Source organism: Balaenoptera physalus (assembly GCF_965194825.1).
Source record: "Balaenoptera physalus genome assembly, chromosome: 18".
NCBI lineage: Eukaryota > Metazoa > Chordata > Mammalia > Artiodactyla > Balaenopteridae > Balaenoptera > Balaenoptera physalus.
Genome location: NC_138899.1, coordinates 12,759,897 through 12,780,895, shown reverse-complemented (window position 1 = coordinate 12,780,895; position 20,999 = coordinate 12,759,897). Strand labels below are relative to the sequence as shown.

Genomic DNA, 20,999 nt, shown 5'->3' with positions numbered 1-20,999 from the left:
TTCCCTGATGATGTTGAATGGTCTATTTAGAGTGTACTGGGTACTTGACAGAGATGTGAAGGAAAATTCGGAAAGGAGAATGTCAAGTTTTTGAAGCCACCACCAACTAAATACTAATCTGGAAGTAAAGTAATATAGCCCTGAAAGCATTATGAAGAAATAAAGAAATATACATGGTCTTATACAATTTATCATGAATTCAGTTTTACATAATGAAGTATGCGTTAGTTTCCAAGGGTTGCCATAACAAATGACCACAAACTGTGTGGCTTAAAACAATAGAAATTTATTGTCTCATAGTTCTGCAGGTCAGAAGTCTGAAGTCAAGGGCCATACTCTCCAGAGGCCCTAGTGGGGAATTCTTCCCTCCCTCTTCCTACCTTCAGGTTGTAGCTGTCAATCTTTGGCATTTCATGGCTTGTAGCTACTCCAATTTCTGCTTCCATCTTCATATGGCCATCTTCCCTCCGTGTGTGTCTGTATATCTCCCTCTCTTTCTCTTATAAAGACCCCAGTCAGGACTTCCTTGGTGATGTAGTGGTTAGGAATCTGCCTGCCAATGCAGGGGACACGGGTTCGAGCCCTGGTCCAGGAAGATTCCACATGCCGTGGAGCAACTAAGCCCATGCGCCACAACTACTGAGCCTGCACTCTAGAGCCCGTGAGCCACAACTACTGAGCCTGCATGCCGCATCTACTGAAGCCCACATGCCTAGAGCCCGTGCTCCCCAACAAGAGAAACCACTGCAATGAGAAGCCCGTGCACCACAACAAAGAGTAGCCCCTGCTCGCCACAACTAGAGAAAGCCCTCACGCAGCAACCAAGACCCAACGCAGCCAATAAATAAATTAATTAATTAAATAAAAATTTAAAAAAGACCCCAGTTGTTGGATTTAAGACCCACCCTATTCCAGTATAACCTCATCATGGCTTGATTACTTCTGTAAAGACCCCATTTCCAAATAAGGTCACATTCATAGATACTGGGGGTTAGAACTTGAATATATCTTTTAGAAGAACACAACTCAATCTACTGCTATGTATAAAATAAAAAGTGTGCTTATAACAAGGCCAATTTGGATATAGGGCTAGTAGGATACATCTTAATACCTCATAGTTTCAATAAATTATAATAATAAGATATGTTTGAAGTGTAATAACATTAAAATATTTTTAAAGCGTTCATCTTATAAATATTTATTTTGGCCCTCAAAACATTTACTGATCTATCTCATCTCTGTTACCCCAGGAGATAACAGCAAAGACCATGCACCTGGGTGAGTGTTCTGGGTCTACTGCTTACTGTAGAACCTTATTAATTATGTCTACAATTTATTGGCTCCTTCTTGGGCTTCACACTTTGTGATAAACACTTTAAAAACAGAATATTTAGTTCTCACTCCAAACCCATGAGGAAGCAGTATTATTCCCACTTTATAAACTAGGACTCAGAAACTTTTAGAGAATTGTCTTGTCTAAGACCAAAAACTAGTAAGTTCTGGAGTAGAGATTTGAGCCCTGGTCCATCAAATTGCAGGGCCCATGCATTTAACCATAATTCTCTTTTCACTTGGAGCAAAAAATTTTATTTAGCCTCTCTGAGATTTAATTTTCCCCCAAGCAATCTGTGATGGGTTGGCTCCCTAGCCACTACTCTTGCCCTCCTGATGTGTCTTCCAATAATGCAGAGGCTGGAAAGCCTGAAACTACATTCCACAGATGCTCTTGCAGGTAGAGTTCTGAATGTTCGCCTCCATCACTTAGATGTTCTCCTGTAGATCTAGAAGGCCAAAGTGAGGCAGAAGCCATCTCCCTGCCACTTTGGCTGCTTTTCTGCTAGCAAACAAGGTCGTGGGAAGTGAGGCTTAGGGGAGTAGCTTTCCAGTGTCCATTCTCCAAGTGCTTGGGCTTTAAGGGGAAACGTTGGTGAGGGCAGTGGATATGCTCTGCATTCCTATGGCCAGTCACCAACTCTGGGGCATAGAAAACAGGGACAGAAGGCAACTTCCTGCTCTAACTTCCTTGATCCTTGCATTGTAGCCATGCTGGTGTGTTCTTCAGCTCAAAAGCTCCCGGGGCAGCCCCAGAGGTAGTAGCTTCCTTGATGATCAGTTCTTTTTATTTTTTTTTAAATTTTATTTATTTTTTAATTTTTTGGTTGCGTTGGGTCTTCATTGCTGCACACGGACTTTCTCTAGTTGCAGCAAGCGGGGGCTACTCTTCGTTGCGGTGCGAGGGCTTCTCACTGTGGTGGCTTCTCTTGTGGAGCACGGGCTCCAGGTACGTGGGCTCAGCAGTTGTGGCTCGCAGACTCTAGAGCTCAGTCTCAGTAGTTGTGGCGCACAGGCTTAGTTGCTCTGCAGCATGTGGGATCTTCCCAGACCAGTCCTCGAACCCATGTCCCTTGCATTGGCAGGCGGATTCTTAACCACTGTGCCACCAGGGAAGCCCGATGATCAGTTCTGAATTATTTAGGGAGTTCTTTTTTTTTTTAGTTATCTATTTTATACATATTAGTGTATATATGTCAATCCCAATCTCTTGGGGAGTTCTTGAAGTCCCCTTAACCGAAAACACATTTTCCTAGCCCTTCCAATTCTATAAGCATCTAATAACCTTAAATGATTTTCTGTTGAAACTTCCTAGAATATTCTATCTTATAGGGGGTATAGCTCAGTGGTAGATCATTTGACTGCAGATTCTATTTTATACACTGAACTCTCCTTGATTAATATATAAATCAGAATTAATCATACTTACCTGTAGGGCCTTTTCCTTTAGAAAACTGAATGGGAAAATGTATATAAAGATAGATCACAGTGTATATTTGTGAATGCCCTTGTATACCTCCCTTTTCTGCTCTCCTTATGATAAAACCAAAAGAATGGACATTGTCAGCCTGTGTGCAGTATACTCAGCGTTTTCCCACAAAGACATGTCACCATAAAAACCGCACAAGGAGGGCATGAACTTGAGAGACAGAGTATTTATGTCCAGTTTTTTCCATTCTACTGTCTGGTTTTCTTTTGGTCTACTTCCTTCATTTATTCAACATTTATGGAAGCTTGTTATATGCCAACCATTATGTTATGCTTACGCTTATATAGTAAAATTGTTTTCTTGCCAAAAAGAAGGCATTCCCTATGAGATTGAATTCCTAGTGGACATGACCCTCAGGTTCACGAATAAATTCTTTTGACAACCCAGAAACATCTTGGGGCTGTGACATGATGGCCACTTTGTGACCTGATCTCAGTGAAGATCTTCTCTGAGAAATCAATTCTGCTGGGAATGTTTCTCCCTCAGGCCCTTCACTGGGATGAGAACAAATGGCCAAGGGCCTATGGTAATGGCCTCTGGGAAGGACTACGTCCTTGTCCAAGCTGAAAATGGATTTTTGCTCAATCCTTAGCCTACTGGCCTGAAACGCCAGTTATATCATAGGAACAAGGAAAGGCAGAACACAAAAGGGAAAGAAACATTTTCCCAAATTAAAAACTGTCCAGGACACTCAGGATAGCCAGTGGTTTCCAGGTCCATCAAAGACCCAAGCATTTGACATCTGTATTAAAGAAAGTCTGACTTCTTTCTCTCTCTCGTTGAAGTAAGCTCTGAAGCAGGAAGTTACTGGAGCGTCCTTCTTGGGTTGTGACGAGCTGGATCGCGAGGCTCAAACATGATCTACGAAGCACTCCCCTTCCCGATTTTTCCCTAGTGAGGTTAGGACAGTTGGAGAACGTGTAGATTCGTTTTCCCTTTGCTGTGCACCCCTATATATACCATTCACCACATCACACAGGTTTACTCTTCTGAAAAGACACCAGGTTTTTTCAGACAGTGCAGGTCTAATGACTAGTGACCAGGAGGAATATAAAGGCCTCAGAAACCTCAAACACAACACGCTCCTTCACCCCCTCCATATATCATGCTGTGATTTTCCAAAAACATGACTCCTCAGATGTTGGACTGTGTTTATCTGCCGAACAAAGGCTGCTCCCTGCTTCCCTGTGTGATGGGCATAATTGCCAACATTATCCAAGTCTGCACTTGCTATTTTCCTTCCACTTGCTGCAAGACTGGAAAACAGCAAGAGAAATGACAGGCACAGAAGTGGAATTCACGCCCACCCCAGACACTGTCTTCTCTGGCTGCCATCTGAAACGTGGAGTTGAGATCCTGACCTCCCATCCTCTGAGGCAAGGGTGCAATTTATCAAATACTGTGGCAGGTACTAGTAGGGAGGGAGACTGAGACAAACAAATTTTTAGAGGAAGGCCAGTGTTCTTGAATTAAGAATTTGAAGTTCAGGCTACCCACCAATGAATGAGCCTGCAGGGATGCTTAGGCAGCTGGGTTCCCGGGAGACATGGGACTCCTCTGACTGCCAACCTTGACCCAAAGATTTCCCAAAGGTCTTGACAAACCTTAAACTGCATGGCAGTCTCTGATCCTTCCACACAAACTTCCCTCTCTTTTCTTCACTGGGGTTCAATTTGCACGGTGAGTTGATGCTCTCCCAGTTTTTTCCAATGTCTTTTCCATTTTCTGCCACACAAGAGTGTCCCCTAGTGAAATCCTTGCATGTTTAATCCTATCTTGGCATGTGCTTCCTGTTAGAAACTAATACACGGAATGCAGTGTTAGAGCTGATCTCCCAGGGAACCATCTACCCTGTTGACAAATAAGAATTACGTTGTATTTTACAATACAAGATGCACGAGCATAATTAATGGCCTCAGATCCAAGTCCAAAACATGAGAGACAATGTTCTTCAGCAGCTAAAACTATTCACCGACACCTTAGGAGCTAAGGAGCTGAAGTTTCCTTACCAAAAAGGTGAGGGGGGTGCAATTAAATAACATTTAAGAGAAGAATATGTGACTCCAAAAACAACTAGATTCACTGAAATAGCAAACAGGAGCCAGCATTGCTAAATCCACCTCTACCTGAAGAAGGAAAGCACATGTATGCTTTTGCTCCAGAGATTTTTTTTTTTTAATACAATGGGTAATGAGAAGGCTGAGTTCATTATGGCTGTCAAGTCCCAAGGCAGTCAGAGAGCCGAAGATTTCACTGGTCTATGTCTCATGCAACTCCCAATTGCTCTCCTTCGGCCATTATGCCTCATATAATGCATTCTAATGGCTTAAAATGACAGCTTTTTGTTTACAAAATGGCTCCATTTCTCAGGAAACCCAAGAGCCTGTGCGCCGTAACAGGGCTATTGATAGAAAATAAAATGCATGATGTGCCAGAAGCCGGTACTCACCTTCCTGCCCTGTTATCATTTTAGGGCCAAACTTGCCCATTTATCAACTCAAAAATAAGGCCTGAGGGGCACAGCCTAATAGGCCCTAAGAGAACTAAGCAAAGAGCTCAGTTAAGGTAGAACGAGGTCCTACGCTCTGTGCAAATACAAAGGAGATTTTCCCTGAGTTTTCACTAAATATTCTGACCTTGAGAGGCAAGTCTTATAATGCTATGGATTTTCTCTCTCTGCTGCATATTAAAATGTCTGTCACTCTTAGACTAGAGCATTAGCGGGGTGGGGGTGGGGGGGCTCAGTAGCCTCTCTCCCTTCTGCTTTTAATGATAAAAAAATGCAAACCACAAACATTGTCTAAAAGCCACAGAGTGGGTCTGCTTTCTGTAAGAGGCAGAATTTATAGCCTAAAACAATAAACCAAATATCAGTCCTAAATTACCAAATGCCACATTCTTAGCCCACTTTGATCTTCTATAAGCAAAAGGAAGAATTTTGCAAGAGAAAGCAGTAAGGAATTTTTAGAAATAATAGGCCCTGAAATAGAGTCTATTTGAGGTGATGTGTCTTTCTTTGTTACTGTAACATATTGCTCAAATGACCTATTCTGCCTTGGATCATAGCTGTATGCCCACTTTGAGAACTTCCAGGGCAGTGACAATATCTTAATCATCTATGTTTTTTTTTGCACTCAGTCATATAGTAGGCAACTTCAATAAAGGAATGAAAGGAAAATAGGAAGCAAGGAAGGATGGAGGAAAGGAAGGAAGGAAGAGAGGATAGGTTCTTTAAGGGTTAAAACAGAGGAATTTAAAATTTTATGTTTAACGAATCTTTTTGAATATTAAAATTCCTTTCTGGACATGCAGTAGAATACTATTCAACCTTAAAAAGGAAGGGAATTCTGATACATGCCAAAACATGGGTGAACCTTGAGGACATTATGCTAAGGGAAATAAGCCAGTTACAAAGAGACAAATACAGTATGATTCCAAAAGTAGAATGGTGGTTGCCAGAGGCTGGGGGGAAGGGAGATAGGTGTGTTGTTTAATGGACGTTGAGTTTTTGTTTTGCAGGATGAAAAAGTGCTGGAGATTGGTTGCACAACAGTATGAGTACACTTAACATTACCGATCTATATATACACTTAGAAATAGCTAAGATGGTAAATTTCATGTTATGTTTATTTTACCACAATTTTTTAAAAAATTTCTTACTGCATTAAAGCATTTCCTGAGAGGTTGCGCTTTCCTTCAGAGACTGTTAGCAATGCCACAAACATTGTTGAAACCACAACTGATATTCACACAGCCCAGGAATTGCATTTGTTCACATTCAGTGGAAAAAAATCTTAGCAAGAGCTAAGCTTGACCTGGGCAGTTCCCATTACTAATCCCAAGGGTTCTGAGTAAGGCAAAGGATTTCTGAGGAAGAAAAACATGTTAGGAAGATGCCAGCCAGCATGCTCCAAAGCAATTCTTACCAGGAATTTCTCTGATTTCTTTTTCAACTAGCCCACCCACCATGCACAAGGGTCTCTCTACCAGATTATCTTGAAAGACAAAGGATTTCCTTCTCCTATCTCTTAACCAAATGGTCTACTGATGAGCTGACAGAGTCCATATTTGCAACACATAATAAATGTTTCCTTGGGTAAAAAGGATTAGTAACTCTGACATTATAAGCAAAGGAGCACATTAGGATTCATTTGGAATTTGGTTAATCATTCTGTGGAGGAAATGGCATTAATTCCAGGGCTTGAGGCTTAATGCCCCCAAATAACTACTAGCCTATTAATTACAGGAATATAGGATGCTTTTACACATAATACATACTGCTATTGGTCCCTCAGTAAATCTGGAGGCTCTCATCTTGGAAACTGCCATGATTGACAAATTGGCCATGGTCAATATCAAAATTACAAAGTAAATAGGGGATTAAGAAGGCAAAAAAAAATAAATATGGTATCAAATATATTTTTTAAAGCATAGAAAAGTTTGAGAAAGTAGCAAGGTCTTTTTCTTTCATTTACGTTACTAAATTCCTTATGCACTGTTGACTGAAAACAAAAATGCATAATGTCAGAGTTGTGAGTTAAGTTTTATTTGGGGCAAAATGAGGACTATAGCCCGGGAGACAGCATTTTAGATAGCTCTGAGAAGCCGCTCCAAAGAGGTAGGGGGGAAGGTCAGTATATAGGTAATTTTGGTGAAGGGGGAGTACATACAATCAAGCACATATTTTTTGCAGAAGGTTTCTGCTAGTCTTGTGAAGGTTACGGCTAATCATGAGGAGCCGACATCACCATGAAGGATTTTAGTGCTTTTCTAGATACGAGGAGATGCAAGCATTGGGCTCATAAAATCTTCTCCTGAGAATATCTAACTAATCTGAAGACCTGTTCTGCCAGTTTTTCCCAGAGCATGGAGGGCCTCATTCCTGATCTCCACCCTGAACTCCTTTCAGGAGGTGTTGAAGGTCAGCGGCTGCAGCGGCTCATAATTTAATCCTTGTAGAGGTAGATGGCAAGTGCCAATTTGTAGTTGGCAGTACAAAAGCAATACATGCTTATAACAAGTCGAGAACACTGAAGCTTTGTAAAGATAGTTCATAATCTTTCTCTCCATGCTTCTTCTAATCCCACTATCCGAAAAAACCAATCCACAGATTACATTATTTCAATTAATAATAATATCATGGATTTTGTAATGCAAATGCAATCTTTTTTAACAGCTGCATAATCTTCAATAGTGTGAATGAACATAATTCATTCAACCATTTAGATTTTTCAAATAATTATTTTTCCATTACAAACCATGCTGGAATAACATGTTTATACATATCCTTACTTTACTGGTAGTTTGATTTCTGTAGACAAGATTCTCCAAAATGGAATTTCTGGATCAAAGGGTATGCACATATTCAATTTTAATAGATACCACTAGATGACTTTAAAAGATTATAACAATTTAATCCTCCATCAGCAATGAGGATCGTGTCCATTTCCTGCCACCCTTGCCAGTGCTGGATGCTATAAATCTTCTAAATGTTTGCCAATCTAATAGGCAGAAATTGAAATTTCCATCATTTGATTTCCATTTACCTGCCTACTCGAGAGTCTGAGCGTATTTTCGTATTTTATTGACCACTTATATTTCCTTTTCTGTGAATTGCCTTTTCATAGCTTTATCTAATCTATCTATCAGGTTGTTTGTCTTTTCCATAGCCATGTGAAGGCACTCAGTTTATTAGGGATATAACACTTTGTCTGTCTTAGGTATGGAAAATAACTTTCCCTAAGCTATCATCTTTTTTTTTTTTTTCACTCTGTGTATAGTGTTTTGAGCCATACAGAAATCTTTATTTGTATGTAGTCAGAACTGTAAATCTTTTTTTAAATGGCTTTTGGATTTTTTTTTTCAAATGAACTTTAGAAGCAGCTTATCAAATTCTCTTTAAATAAACTCTTTTGAGCTAACTGGGATTGCATTGAATTTATATGTTAATTGAAGAGAAACGACCTCTTCACAGTAATAATTGTGCTTTCCACCCAGGAGTGGTATGATTTTGACTGTATTTAGATTTTCTTTTATTTCCTTCAATAATGTTTAGTAGTTTTTCTTTATTCAGGTCTCAGATGTATATTGTTTTGTTTATTCTTGAGCATTTATGATTTATTTCACAATTGTGAATTGCATCTTTTTTTCATCTCCAGTTTGTAGGGAAGGAAACTTGTGTTTGGAGGCAGTAGAGCCCAGTGGTAAAGGCCAGGGACTTTGGACTCCGTTCTCTGGATTTGAGACCCAGATTTTCCACTCACTGGCTCTGTGCATTTAGGTAAGTTAACTCTTCTCTGGGCATGTTTCTTCACCTGTGAAATGGGGCTGAGAAGTTTGCTGTGATGTTTAAATAAGATAATAACATCACATCTTCAGTACAGACTCTAGAACAGAGTTGTCATTAAATGATAACAAAGATATTACAGACCTTTTATCATACATCTTAACTCTCATTGGTTTTGATTCTCTTGGCTTTTCTAGGTAGAAAACCATATACTCTTCTAGTAGCAATGACCCATCTTTATCTTTCCAGTGTTTACATGTTTATTTCTTTCACTGTCTATTACACTGGCTGAGAGCTCCATTCCAGTGCTGAATTGGAGCGGTGAGAGCTGGCATCCATGTCTTGGTCCTGACTCTAAGGTAAATGCTTCTGCTTTTTCTGTGTATGATGGTCAGCCTATATTTCTCATAAATAGTCATCATATCTTATAGGCATTAAGTTATTGTCATATTCTCTTATAATCTTTATTTCTGTTCTGTCTGTAGCTAAGTCCTCGTTTTCATTTACAATATCAGTTTTAAATTCCCTCCATCATTATTGATAAACGTTTTTGCATTTTAACAGTCTCTTTGAGAATCATTTGACTTTGATGACTGCCTTTTTGGAGATTTGTTTTCTGCTCTTATCTCTATTTCCTTCTATTTTCTTTGAGTTTGTTTTTTTTTCCCCCCAACTCTTAAGTTGGATCCTTGGCTCTCTAATTTATCAATCTTATTTTCTTTTGTATTGATTGCATTCCCTAGTCTCTTCTTATTCATTTTTTTAGTTTAAAATCATACATGGATACTTTAATAGAGCCTGAGGTTAATAATAATTTCTACCTTATCCATCCTTCTATTTTAAATGTATTTGTATTAGTCACTCATTTTTTAAACCATTTTTTAAATTGAAGTATAGTTATTTTACAATGTTGTGATAGTTTCAGGTGTGCAGCAAAGTGATTCAGTTATACTGAATATATATATATATATATACATATATATGTTCAGATTCTTTTCCCTTGTAGGTTATTACAAGATACTGACTGTAGTTCCCTGTGCTATACAGTAGTAGGTCCTTGCTGTTTATTTATTCTATATATAGTAGTGTGTATAGGTTAATCCCAAATTCCTAATTATCTCTCTAAGTACTTATACAATTTGATTTACATTTAATCAACTCATGAGAAAACTTTATCATTGACCAACCTCCCATTATGAAAGTTTCTTTTTCCAGAAACTCTAGATGTCTGAATTTCCAATTTGAATAAAAACCTAATTTAAAAATTAAAATAAAAAATTAATAAAAAATTAAGATAAATAAATGTTATTATTTAGTTTTTAGTTTCAGTTTTTAGCAAGTTGATTTACTTATCCATGTATTTACCAGTTTCTTTGCTCACTGTTTATTCTGTTTTTTCTTTCTTTTCTTTTTACTGAAATATAATTCACGTGTCATATAATTCAATCATTTAATGTGTACAATTCAGTGGCTTTTAGTGTATTCAGAGTTGTGCAACCAACACTATGATCAATTTTAGAACATTTCAACACCCCAAACAGAAATCCTGTACACATTAGCAGTCATTTCCCCCAAACCCCCAGCTCTAAGCAACCACTAAAACAATTTCTGTCTTTAGATTTGCCTGTTCTAGACATTTCATATAAATGGAATCATGTAATACGTGGTCTTTTGTGACTGGCTTCCTTCATCTCATATCATGTTTTCAGTGTTCATCTATGTTGTAGCATGATTCAGCACTTCATTCTTTTTTACTCTCAAATAATACTCCATTGTATAGATATATCACATTTTTTTATCCATTCATCAGTCAGTTGGCATTTGGGTTGTTTCTGTCTTTTGGCTGTTATACATAATGTTGCTGTGAACATTCATGTATACGTTTCTGTTGGTCATATTGTCCATTTTCTTGGATATAAACATAGGAGTGGAATTGCTGGGTCACATAGTAACTTTATATTTAATCTTTTGAGAAACTGCCAGACTCTTTTCCAACATGGCTGCACCATTTTTCATTCCCACCAGCAGTGTATGGGATTCCAATTTACCCACATCCTCACCAACTCTTGTTATCTGTCTTGGTTATAGTCATCTTAGCAGATATGAAGTGGTATCTCATTGTGTCACTATCCGTTCTGTTTCACAGTTCTTCTCCTGGGAGTACATTATTTAAAACATCATTGAAGATCCATTAATAGTACACTCTTACAGTTTTTGATGGTCTAGATTGCCTTTATTTTTTTCATGGTTCATGTTGGAGCTTAGCTGGGGGTAAGGGTATACTCTGATGTATTCCAATATCTTTTTGACTTCCATTACTGCAGTTGAGAAGTGTGCTATATAGTATTCCTTTGAAGATATCCTGGCTTCTCTCTGATTAATTTTAAGGTTTCTTTCCCTTTGATCTATGCAATGCATGAAAATTCCCCAAGTATTGATTTACTTTAATTTATTGTGCTTGCTACGATTTGTGCTGCTAAAAGCTAAGAAATCATATGTTTCTTCAACTCTAGGAAATTCTCAGCCCTATTCCTTGTATTATAGTCTCCACCTCACTCTTTCTGTTCTCTTCTCCAGAACTGATACTAAACATACGTTGATCTCTCTTAACCTATCACCTAAGTCTTCCACCTCTTTATATTTACCATCCATTCAGGATAATTTCCTCAGATTTTTTTTTCCAGTTTACTAATTTATTTGTGTTAAAATTTTTTATATCAATGACTATACTTTCCTTTTCTAAGAGATCTATTTGATTCTTTGTCAAATATTCCTGGACTTATTCTTTTTTTCATTTTCTTGTTCTTTTCTCACTCTTAATCCCTTTTTAATATGTAATTAAAAACATACGAAACATATGTAATTCAGAGTGTTTTTCTGCTAATTCTATGATCTGAATTCCTTGGGAGTCTAATTCTGTAATATTTCTTTCTTGTATTAGTCACTCATTTTTTAAACCATTTTTTTAATTGAAGTATAGTTATTTTACAATGTGATAGTTTCAGGTGTACAGCAAAGTGATTCAGTTATACTGAATATATATATATATACATATATATATATGTTCAGATTCTTTTCCCTTGTAGGTTATTACAAGATACTGACTATAGTTCCCTGTGCTATACAGTAGTAGGTCCTTGCTGTTTATTTATTCTATATATAGTAGTGTGTATAGGTTAATCCCAAATTCCTAAATTATCTCCCCTCCCTGAACCCACCCCCACTATCCCCTTTGGTAACCAAAAGTTTGTTTTCTATGTCTGTGAGTCTATTTCTGTTCTGTTAATAAGTTCATTTGTATCATTTTTTAGATTCCACATATAAGTGATATCGTATGATATTTGTCTTTCTTTGTCTGACTTACTTCACTTAATATGACAATCTCCAGGTCCATTTATGTTACTGCAAATGGCATTATTTCATTCTTTTTTATGGCTGAGTAATATTCCATTGTATATACATACACATCTTCTTTATCCATTCATCTGTCAGTGGACATTTAGGTTGCTTCCATGTCTTGGGTATTGTAAATAGTGCTTCAATGAACATTGGGGTGCATGTACCTTTTTGAATTAGAGTTTTCTCCTGATATATGCCCAGGAATGGGATTGCAGAATCATATGGTAAGTCTACTTTTAGTTTTTTGAGGAATCTCCATACTGTTCTCCATAGTGGCTGCACCAATTTACATTCCCACCAACAGTGTAGGAGGGTTACTTTTTCTATGCACCCTCTCCAGCATTTATTATTTGTAGACTTTTTATAATGGCCATTCTGATGGGTCTGAGGTGATACCTCATTGTAGTTTTGATTTGCATTTCTCTAATAATTAGTGATATTGAGCATCTTTTCATGTGCTTGTTTGCCATCTGTATGTCTTCTTTGGCGAAATGTCTATCTAGATCTTCTGCCCATTTTTTGATTGGGTTGTTTGGTTTTTTATGCTGTTAAGCTGTATGAGCCGTTTGTATATTTTGGAAAGTAATCCCTTGTCGGAGCATCATTTGCAAATATTTTCTCCCAGTCTGTAGGTTGTCTTTTTGTTTTGTTTATGGTTTCCTTTGCTATACAAAAGCTTTTAAGTTTCATTAGGTCCCATTTGTTTAGTCATACATTTTTTTTCACTCTCATGTGCTGTAATATTGGGTTGAGAGCTCTCAAATAACCAAAGCCAAAAGGTTAACATTAAAAACTGGTCATAGTTGGGCAATACCTCTGGGGTCCCTGGCAAAATAAATACCAAGAAAGACTCTCTAAACTTGGGCTGTAAAGAAGTACCACAAATAAAGCATCTAACTCATGATTCCTTCCTTTTTCTCATCTCTCACACCCAATCCTTATCTAGGCCTGAGGGACCACTACAACCATCTACTTACTTGTTGCCCTGCTTCCTCTCTGACCCTTCACCAAACCATTCTGTACCGATAATCAGAGTGTTTTAAAGCTGTGCATCACATCATGTAACTACCTTGTTTAAAAATCTTTAGTGACCTCCCACTGCTCTTAATATAATATTCAAACTTTCTGCCTGTTGTACAAGGCCACATATGTTCTGCCTCCTGCCCATCTTCTACCTACTTCTTCTCCTGCATGTCTCAACACTATTCACAAAGCTGTAGCCACATTGGCCTCCTTTATCTTCCATGAAGCCAACAAACATGAGGGGGCTCCCACTTGGGATGAACAGCAGGGAAGAAGAGAGTGGAGAGATGAGGACATCTTGCTAACATCATCAAGACCCTGGATCAAATCTTTCCTGAAGTCCACTTTATCACTGGACTTTGCAATAATGTCTCATTCCTTTTCCCTTTTCATTCCTTTCCTTCCACCAGCCACCCTCACCCCCCCACCATTTTCTGGTAAGTTGGGGTTTTGATGTGTAAGGAACTGCTATGTCACTTTATTGACCATTTCCCAGAGGCTTTTGGAGAAATGTTATAGCCAAAAGCTGTCTTTACAGAGACTTTGATTCTATTACAGGGTCCAGCAAAATTTGAAGAAGAGCTATTCTTGATATATCCTTGGAGAATTCATATTTCCCAATATTCAAGGAGCAATCAAATATGACGTTTCTGGAATTTAATGTGGCAATGGTTTTCTCAGTTTGCAATACCTTTTGATAGGTTCCACACATTTTCCTACTTCACCATCCTTGGACATTCACTTTTACTTAACTCAACGACATTTAACAAACACAAGGCACTCCCATTCAACATTACTTCATGTAACATTTCCACTGGCCCAAACCATTGGTAAGACAATTTTTTTCATGACCAACCAAACATTCTGGTAAATTCCAAATATTTGCCACATTCTTTGAACCCAAAACATAGCCAAACAAATCAGAAAAAAATAATGAAGTTTGTCACGTTCAATAATAAAAACCTTCTAATTGACAAAATTGCTTCAACACACGTTATTGCATTAAGCTCTAACGACAATGCTACAGTCCTGAAATGCACAGAGTATAAAGATCATCCTGGCTTTACAGCGGATGGGATGAGAGTGAGGAAAATGGAACAAACACCTACTGAGCAACTGCTCTGTGCAAAGCATCATCACATAAGAAGCTTAGGCATGTTATCTGCTCTAATCATCTCAAAAAGTTCAGTGTCTTCACCAAATCACACAGTAGTTGCCAGAGGCAGGACACAGACCTGGTCTGCAGAGCTTTCTCTGCTGCAACTTGCCTCTTCAACTCAACATTCACGGAAGCCTCTTGTCTACACAAAGCTATGGGCTGAAGATGATTTATTCTTCAGGAGCTCATTACCGTCTTCATTTTCTCATAGCTGCCCACAGACTTCTCTGACTTGTGTCTTTGGCTTCATATGATTGGTACTGAGTTTGACACTTCATTATTTTCAAATGACAGAACAATCAGCTCTTAAGACAGTGTAGTTTGGACAAAGTAAGCAGTTCTTAAAATCCAGTTGCTTATTAATAGCAGATCTTCCCATCAGAACTCTTTAATATTTTAGCCTTGGGCACAGATCCTAGGGGTTTACAGCTTCTTTAGGACAGAAGTATGCGAATACTGTGCCTCATGTTAAACCAAAACATCTCCTTAGAGACAGAGATATTTGTATAACATAAGCATGATCTAAGAGTCTTAGGATGGAGTTTGAGATTCAAAGTGAGATTTATTAACTAAAAGGCAAAACACTCATACAGTACTTATCTGCCAGGCACTATATGCTTTACAAATATTAAATCATTTATATTATTAGGATTCGGGTTTAAGGACCTTAGCTCAGTCGTCGTTCTCAGCTGTAAGCAACAAAGGTAATCCCGTAATTAAAGAAAAATTGAGTGTTCACAGCTGGGTTGGGAGGGCTGGAGAACTAGGCTAAAGGTTAAGCATCCTGGAAACTGCCAAAGTCACGCCAACAACTGGCCTGATAGGAGACCACCGTGGTTGATGCGGCCCCTGCCACGCCCTTAAACCACACCTTGGGCCACCAGGATCTCCATCGTGCAGCCACCAGAAAACCACCCCTGCTACAAGGCTGCTTCCTCTTGAGAGGGGGGGAGGTGTGGAACACAAGACCCCCTACACAGAGCCTGGGTCCTGATGTTGTTCTCCGCCCAAAATATCAAGCAGGTGTGGCTGATTGGCAACTTCTGGTCACATGCTCGTGTCCCAGAAGCAAAGCCCCCAGTAATCACTGTCACCCTCGACCCCTACTGGGGTCCCAGGCAACTGTGATTGTCTGCACTCACCCCAGAGTATCCCCATGCCCAATGGAAGGGGACAGTATATAGCAAACACAAGGACATGCCAAGAGGGAGACCACGGAAGAAAAGCTTTTTTCCTGCTTTTCAAATAAGCACTCTACATTTTCATTTGACATGGCCCCGCAAGCTACCTAGCTGGTCCTGCTTCCTACTTCTTTCTGTGCCCCATACCCCAGGTATTCTCAGCCAGAGTGGTTCTTTTAAGTGTGAGTCTTATCTCGTTCATCTGTTCAAAACTCTTACAATACAGTTACCAAACCAGGGCTGGCTGCAGGATGATGTACATAGAAGCCAATACTATGGCACTGGCTTTCAAGAGAAAAGAGCTTTATTGCGAAGTTGACTGACAAGGAGGCAAGAGGCAGGACTCAATCTGTCTCCTCGATGCAGGCTTAGAGGTGAAATTTAAGGGGTCAGGGGAATTTCAAACTTGGAAGCCCATCAGCTAGTCTCCAATCAGTTCATATAAGCTACTGGTGTTGTTTGAAGTCAGCTTTTCCTTATGAAAGGACTTCTCGCTTAGTAAAGGGAGGGGGAGAAAGAGGGGGGGGTTCCCATCTTTCACATGCTCAGTGCTGGCTCTGTAAAATAACTCCAGGCTTGATTAATCAACAACCTCTTTTAAGGAAGTAAAACCATTTTAGGCTGATCAGTGTTTTAATGTTTTGTTTCAATACCTTCCCAACTCATTCAGAGCAGAAGTCGATCTCCTCCCATGGCCCACGAGGCCCAGCTCCACCTGCCCCCTCTGCACCCCGTCACCGCTCCAGGCTCACTGCTCCCCACCTGGCTCACTTGTCCTGAAGCTCTCTCAGGGACTTGGCCCTTCCTTCTCCCTGCAAAACCCTCTTGGCTTTGCTCCTTCTTGCCTCTGCCCAGCGTATCCTTCCTTCCTCAGCCACCCTTCATAAAATAGCAACTCCAGTCTGTCTACCATATTCCTGATCCCTTATCCTGCTTTATTTTGGAGATAGCGTTCATCACCATCTGACATACTCTGTGTTTTATTTTCCAGCTTTCTCCCTAGAATATAAGCTCCCTGAAGCCAGGGACTTTGTCTCTTTGTTCACTGCTCCATTGCTAGCACCAAAAATGGCGTCCAGCACATAGTGGATGTGAGGCCAGATCCAGGTTTTGTGGGACCTGAAGCCTATTATACTTGGGGGAAGGGGAGCTCTTGAGAAAAAAGGTACAAAACTGCAAATATAAAATTAGACATGAACCGTGTCAAAGTCAACATTCTGGTTTTGATATTCCAGTACAGTTTCATAAGATGTTGCCATGGGGGAAACAAGGAAGTATAGAATTTCTATATTTATATAATCTCTCTATAAAGGAAATACAGAATCTCTCTGCTGTATTTCTTACAACTGCATGTGAATCTACAATGATCTCAAAATTAAAAGTTTAATTAAAAACTAGATATGTAAGTAAATATTTATTTAGAATGAGAAAAGATATTACAATAAATTAAAATAATAAAAACCTGACAAATGCCACATGCATCACTACAGCTACAAACATATTTCTATTCATCGACTCCCTAGCCAGCCTCTGTAATACTTTTCCCTACATTTTTGTCTACATATACTTTGATCACCTCTTCATATGATAACTCTTTGTAATATCTCTTTCTACAGAGACAAGAGAAAAATATCAATTTTCCCTCTAGTGTTGCTGATTGAATTTAGTTTGGAAAAGTTTCTTTAAACTTTGAAACTTACCTTTGGTAGTGTCATGTCAATGTTCAGGATTGTTGTCAAGTTTATGAAAATATCAATTTCTTGCATGTGTGAGGCATAATATGGTGGGCTTTCAAGTTTTCTTGTACAGTGACTAACTTTATATACTCTTTAACGACCGTCCTCAACCAACCTGGCATTGATGTCCTCACTGGAGTTGAGTAGGTATGGGTTTTATGTTATCTCTGTGTCAATATTTCATGAGCAATAAATGAGTAAGAACCTGTGTGGAGAGGGTTGAGCGGGGTCATTTCAGGGTCAAGCATGTGCTAAGGCCATGGAATCCAGTTTGCACAGAGGATGGTGTGTAAGAAAGACAACAGGGGGCGATAAGTCAAGGGAAGTGTGTTGAAACTAGAAACGGAGGGAGAATTAGCATCACATGCCAGCAAGTGTCAGGGAAGGGGGTGGGCATCTAAGTTAAAGAATCCAAGGTCAGTTGACTGGCCACCAAGAAAGAGAAAGTCATAGGGTATAGTGTAAATATCAATTAGCAGGAGAGTCGAACATTTGCCACTTGGCCTATCATGAACCCTTGGGAGCAAGAACTTAGCTGCACACATAAACATATCCCACTACACTCAAACCAAGTAAATCCCCAACTTAGCTTCCTCCTAAGCAGCTCTCAAATTTCCCCGGCTTGCTTCTAAACTCACCCGACACAAGAGGAAGTGGTGTGACAAGAGGGGATGTTGAGTAGAAAGCAACAGGCATCTTAACCAATAGTGGTTAAAATATGTTACACTTGCAAATTTTACAAAATCATGTGAGCACGTCAACAAGTTGGCAGGACCCCTCCCAGGGACTTGGAAGAAGACAGGCAATGAGGGGCCCTCCAGCTTAAGCATCTTTAGCTTCCTGCTAAATCTGACTTTGCAGGCCCTTAATAAATACTTCTCAAATAAAGGAGTGCATGCATAGGTAAGGGCTTGGACTTAAGGTCTGTAAGTTCGTGTGCCCGACGCACAGTGAGGCCAAACAAGTTGAAACGTCGGAGTTTGGAGCAGAGAAAAGTTTATTGCAGGGCCCTGCAAGGAGATGGGTGGCTCATGCCCTAAAAGCTCCGAGCTCCCCGAAGGGTGTCGGCAAAGCATTTTTAAAAGCCAGGTGAGAGAGGGGGGTCGCGGGGTATGGGATCAGCTCGTGCACAGTTCTCTGATTGGCTGATGGTGAGGTAACAGGTAGTGTCACGGGGTTAACATTATCAGTCCTTAGGCTCCAGGAGGCCTGGGGGCTATATGTTCATGGTCATCAGGTAGTTAACCTCTTCCATTTGGTGTGGGTTTTCCACATCTGTACAACAACTCAGGAAATGTGCATCAGATACCGTTATCTGGGTACTTCAGAGAGGAGCTAAAGCAGAGGATATGGGGGAAAGGCCTGTCCTGGGAAGGCCCCATAGGGTCCTGCTCAGTTACATGAGCATTAAACAATGAGCATATTCCAAGAGTACTTCTGAATTGCACCGATAATTTTTTTAAAGACAAGCTGAGGAACAACAGCCTAAAAGCTTGGCATCAGAAACTGCTGAAAAGCGTGGAAAGCTGGGGTGAAAAGTAAAACCTCTTGGTGAGCTATTGAAGGATGAGTCTAGTCCCTGTGGCTGAACTTTTGAACAGCTGCCTCCTAGGAGCCACGCAGGGGAACTTCAGTTTCTCCAGAATCAAAAGAATGTGCTCAAAAATGTCTTTGAAAATAAAAAAGAAATAGAAATTCAGCACATGATAAATGTACATTGAATAACTAAATAAAACGAAAACTGATGGAACAACTGTTTCCAATTGAGAGAGACTCACCTGTCCTTCCTTAGCCTCTTAAGGATTAAAATGAGCCTGGATAACATCAGTCGTGTCTGAAGGGTTGTCTGAAAGGAACTCCCAGGTTTGGCTGAAAATTATGCCCTTCTGGACTTGCAAGGGATTAGGAAGGAATGGCTTACAAACTCCTCTGCCCCTGAAGTAGGTCATTTTTCTGTGGCAGAGCATGTATATTATCTGCCCTCCATCTGTTCCATTTCATTTAGGGACAAGAGGGAGACCGGCAGAAGGAGTTCCAGAAAAGTCGCAGGTACACCCAATTAACTTAAAACCTTCCCAAGAGCTAAGACAGGTGGAAATAAACCAAGACCAATTACAGGAGAACAGGCAGAGGCTATTTATTCAGAGCTTGCAGGAGCAAGGGGGGTTGCCATACCACTTGCTCTGTGCAGAGACGCAAAAGCGGGCGGGGGTAGGAGGGCTTCATGGGGGCAAAAAGGGAAGGAAGGTTCCTGTCTCTTGCTCAGAGGCTGTTGGTCTGAGGAAGCCGAAAGTGGGCAGACTAGAACTGGGGGATCCTGTGTGATGGCTTGGGGGTGCATATTTGCCTCTCTCTGCTTGGTCCCAAGTCGGAAGCAGGGACAAAAATGGGGAAAGTTGGAAGTTTCAGGTCCTGGCCATTTTGGGTTGATGTTTGCAGAAGTTATTATTTAGCTTCCTGGTTTGTCCCAGGAGAAAGAGCAATCTGTCTTCCTACAAGTCTGACTGACAGCAGGCTGGCTTCCCAGGCTGTTTGTGACAGACAAGTGGGGTGGGGTAGGTTTCCTGGGCAGGGGCTTGGGTCTGTGGGTCAGAGCTCTATCTGTACACAAGGCCCGGCCACTGTCTGTTCCTATAGTGTGTCCTGCCATTTGCTGTCAGACGAAGAAACTTTCTGAATAAGTGTATCCACAGTTACAGGAAAACCTAAGAGGGTATTGGTTGTTTTTCTTAGAAAATAACTGTTCACAGCTCCGTGATGGGAGAACTTATTAATTTAAAGAGTAAATCGAAGTGCAGGGGCCAACTGTGCATCTTATCACGTGTAATAGGCATGTAGTCAAGTGCCCACACGCCAGGCTGGAAATTGCCCCTTCAATATTTTGAAACTAAAAAAGCACGAAGAGGAGTCATTTCACCCTAAGCCTCCTCAACCTGCTCTGATCTCATCCCCTCAGGAAAAAAATTCGGGAGGAAGTGTCCCGTTACCGCGATAAGGCCTGAGAGGTCCTCATTCTGGGCTTGATTCACAGCAATGACCACCTTACAGTCCCCGAAGTGGCTCACAATTGTTTACAGAGGAGGGCTCTCATATATTTTAATCTCAGCCAATTATTTAAGGCAAAACTATCTTTCACTTTAAAAACCCAGCGGGCAGCTTGTAAGCATCGAATAGATTGCACCGGGGGTCCGTTTTCAGGCTCTGTTATGTAAAACCGCCAACATTACTTGCTCTGCTAGTTACGGAAGAAAAAACGTTTGCATTATTCAGCATTTCACACACAAACAACCGAAGCTCAAAGGCATTTTTTTTTCTAACATCTTTATTGGAGTATAATTGCTTTACAATGGTGTTAGTTTCTGCTTTATAACAAAGTGAATCAGTTATACATATA

General features: G+C 40.0%; 1 long non-coding RNA gene across 1 annotated transcript in view; it reads left to right on the top strand.

Annotated features, from left to right (window-relative positions):
• Window positions 1-20,999, top strand: part of LOC309647405 — a 138,888-nt gene that overhangs the window by 73,501 nt on the left and 44,388 nt on the right. The window contains exon 5 of the long non-coding RNA XR_014256022.1: window positions 8,980-9,466. This is a non-coding gene — a long non-coding RNA (uncharacterized lncRNA). The remainder of the gene's footprint in view (window positions 1-8,979; window positions 9,467-20,999) is intronic.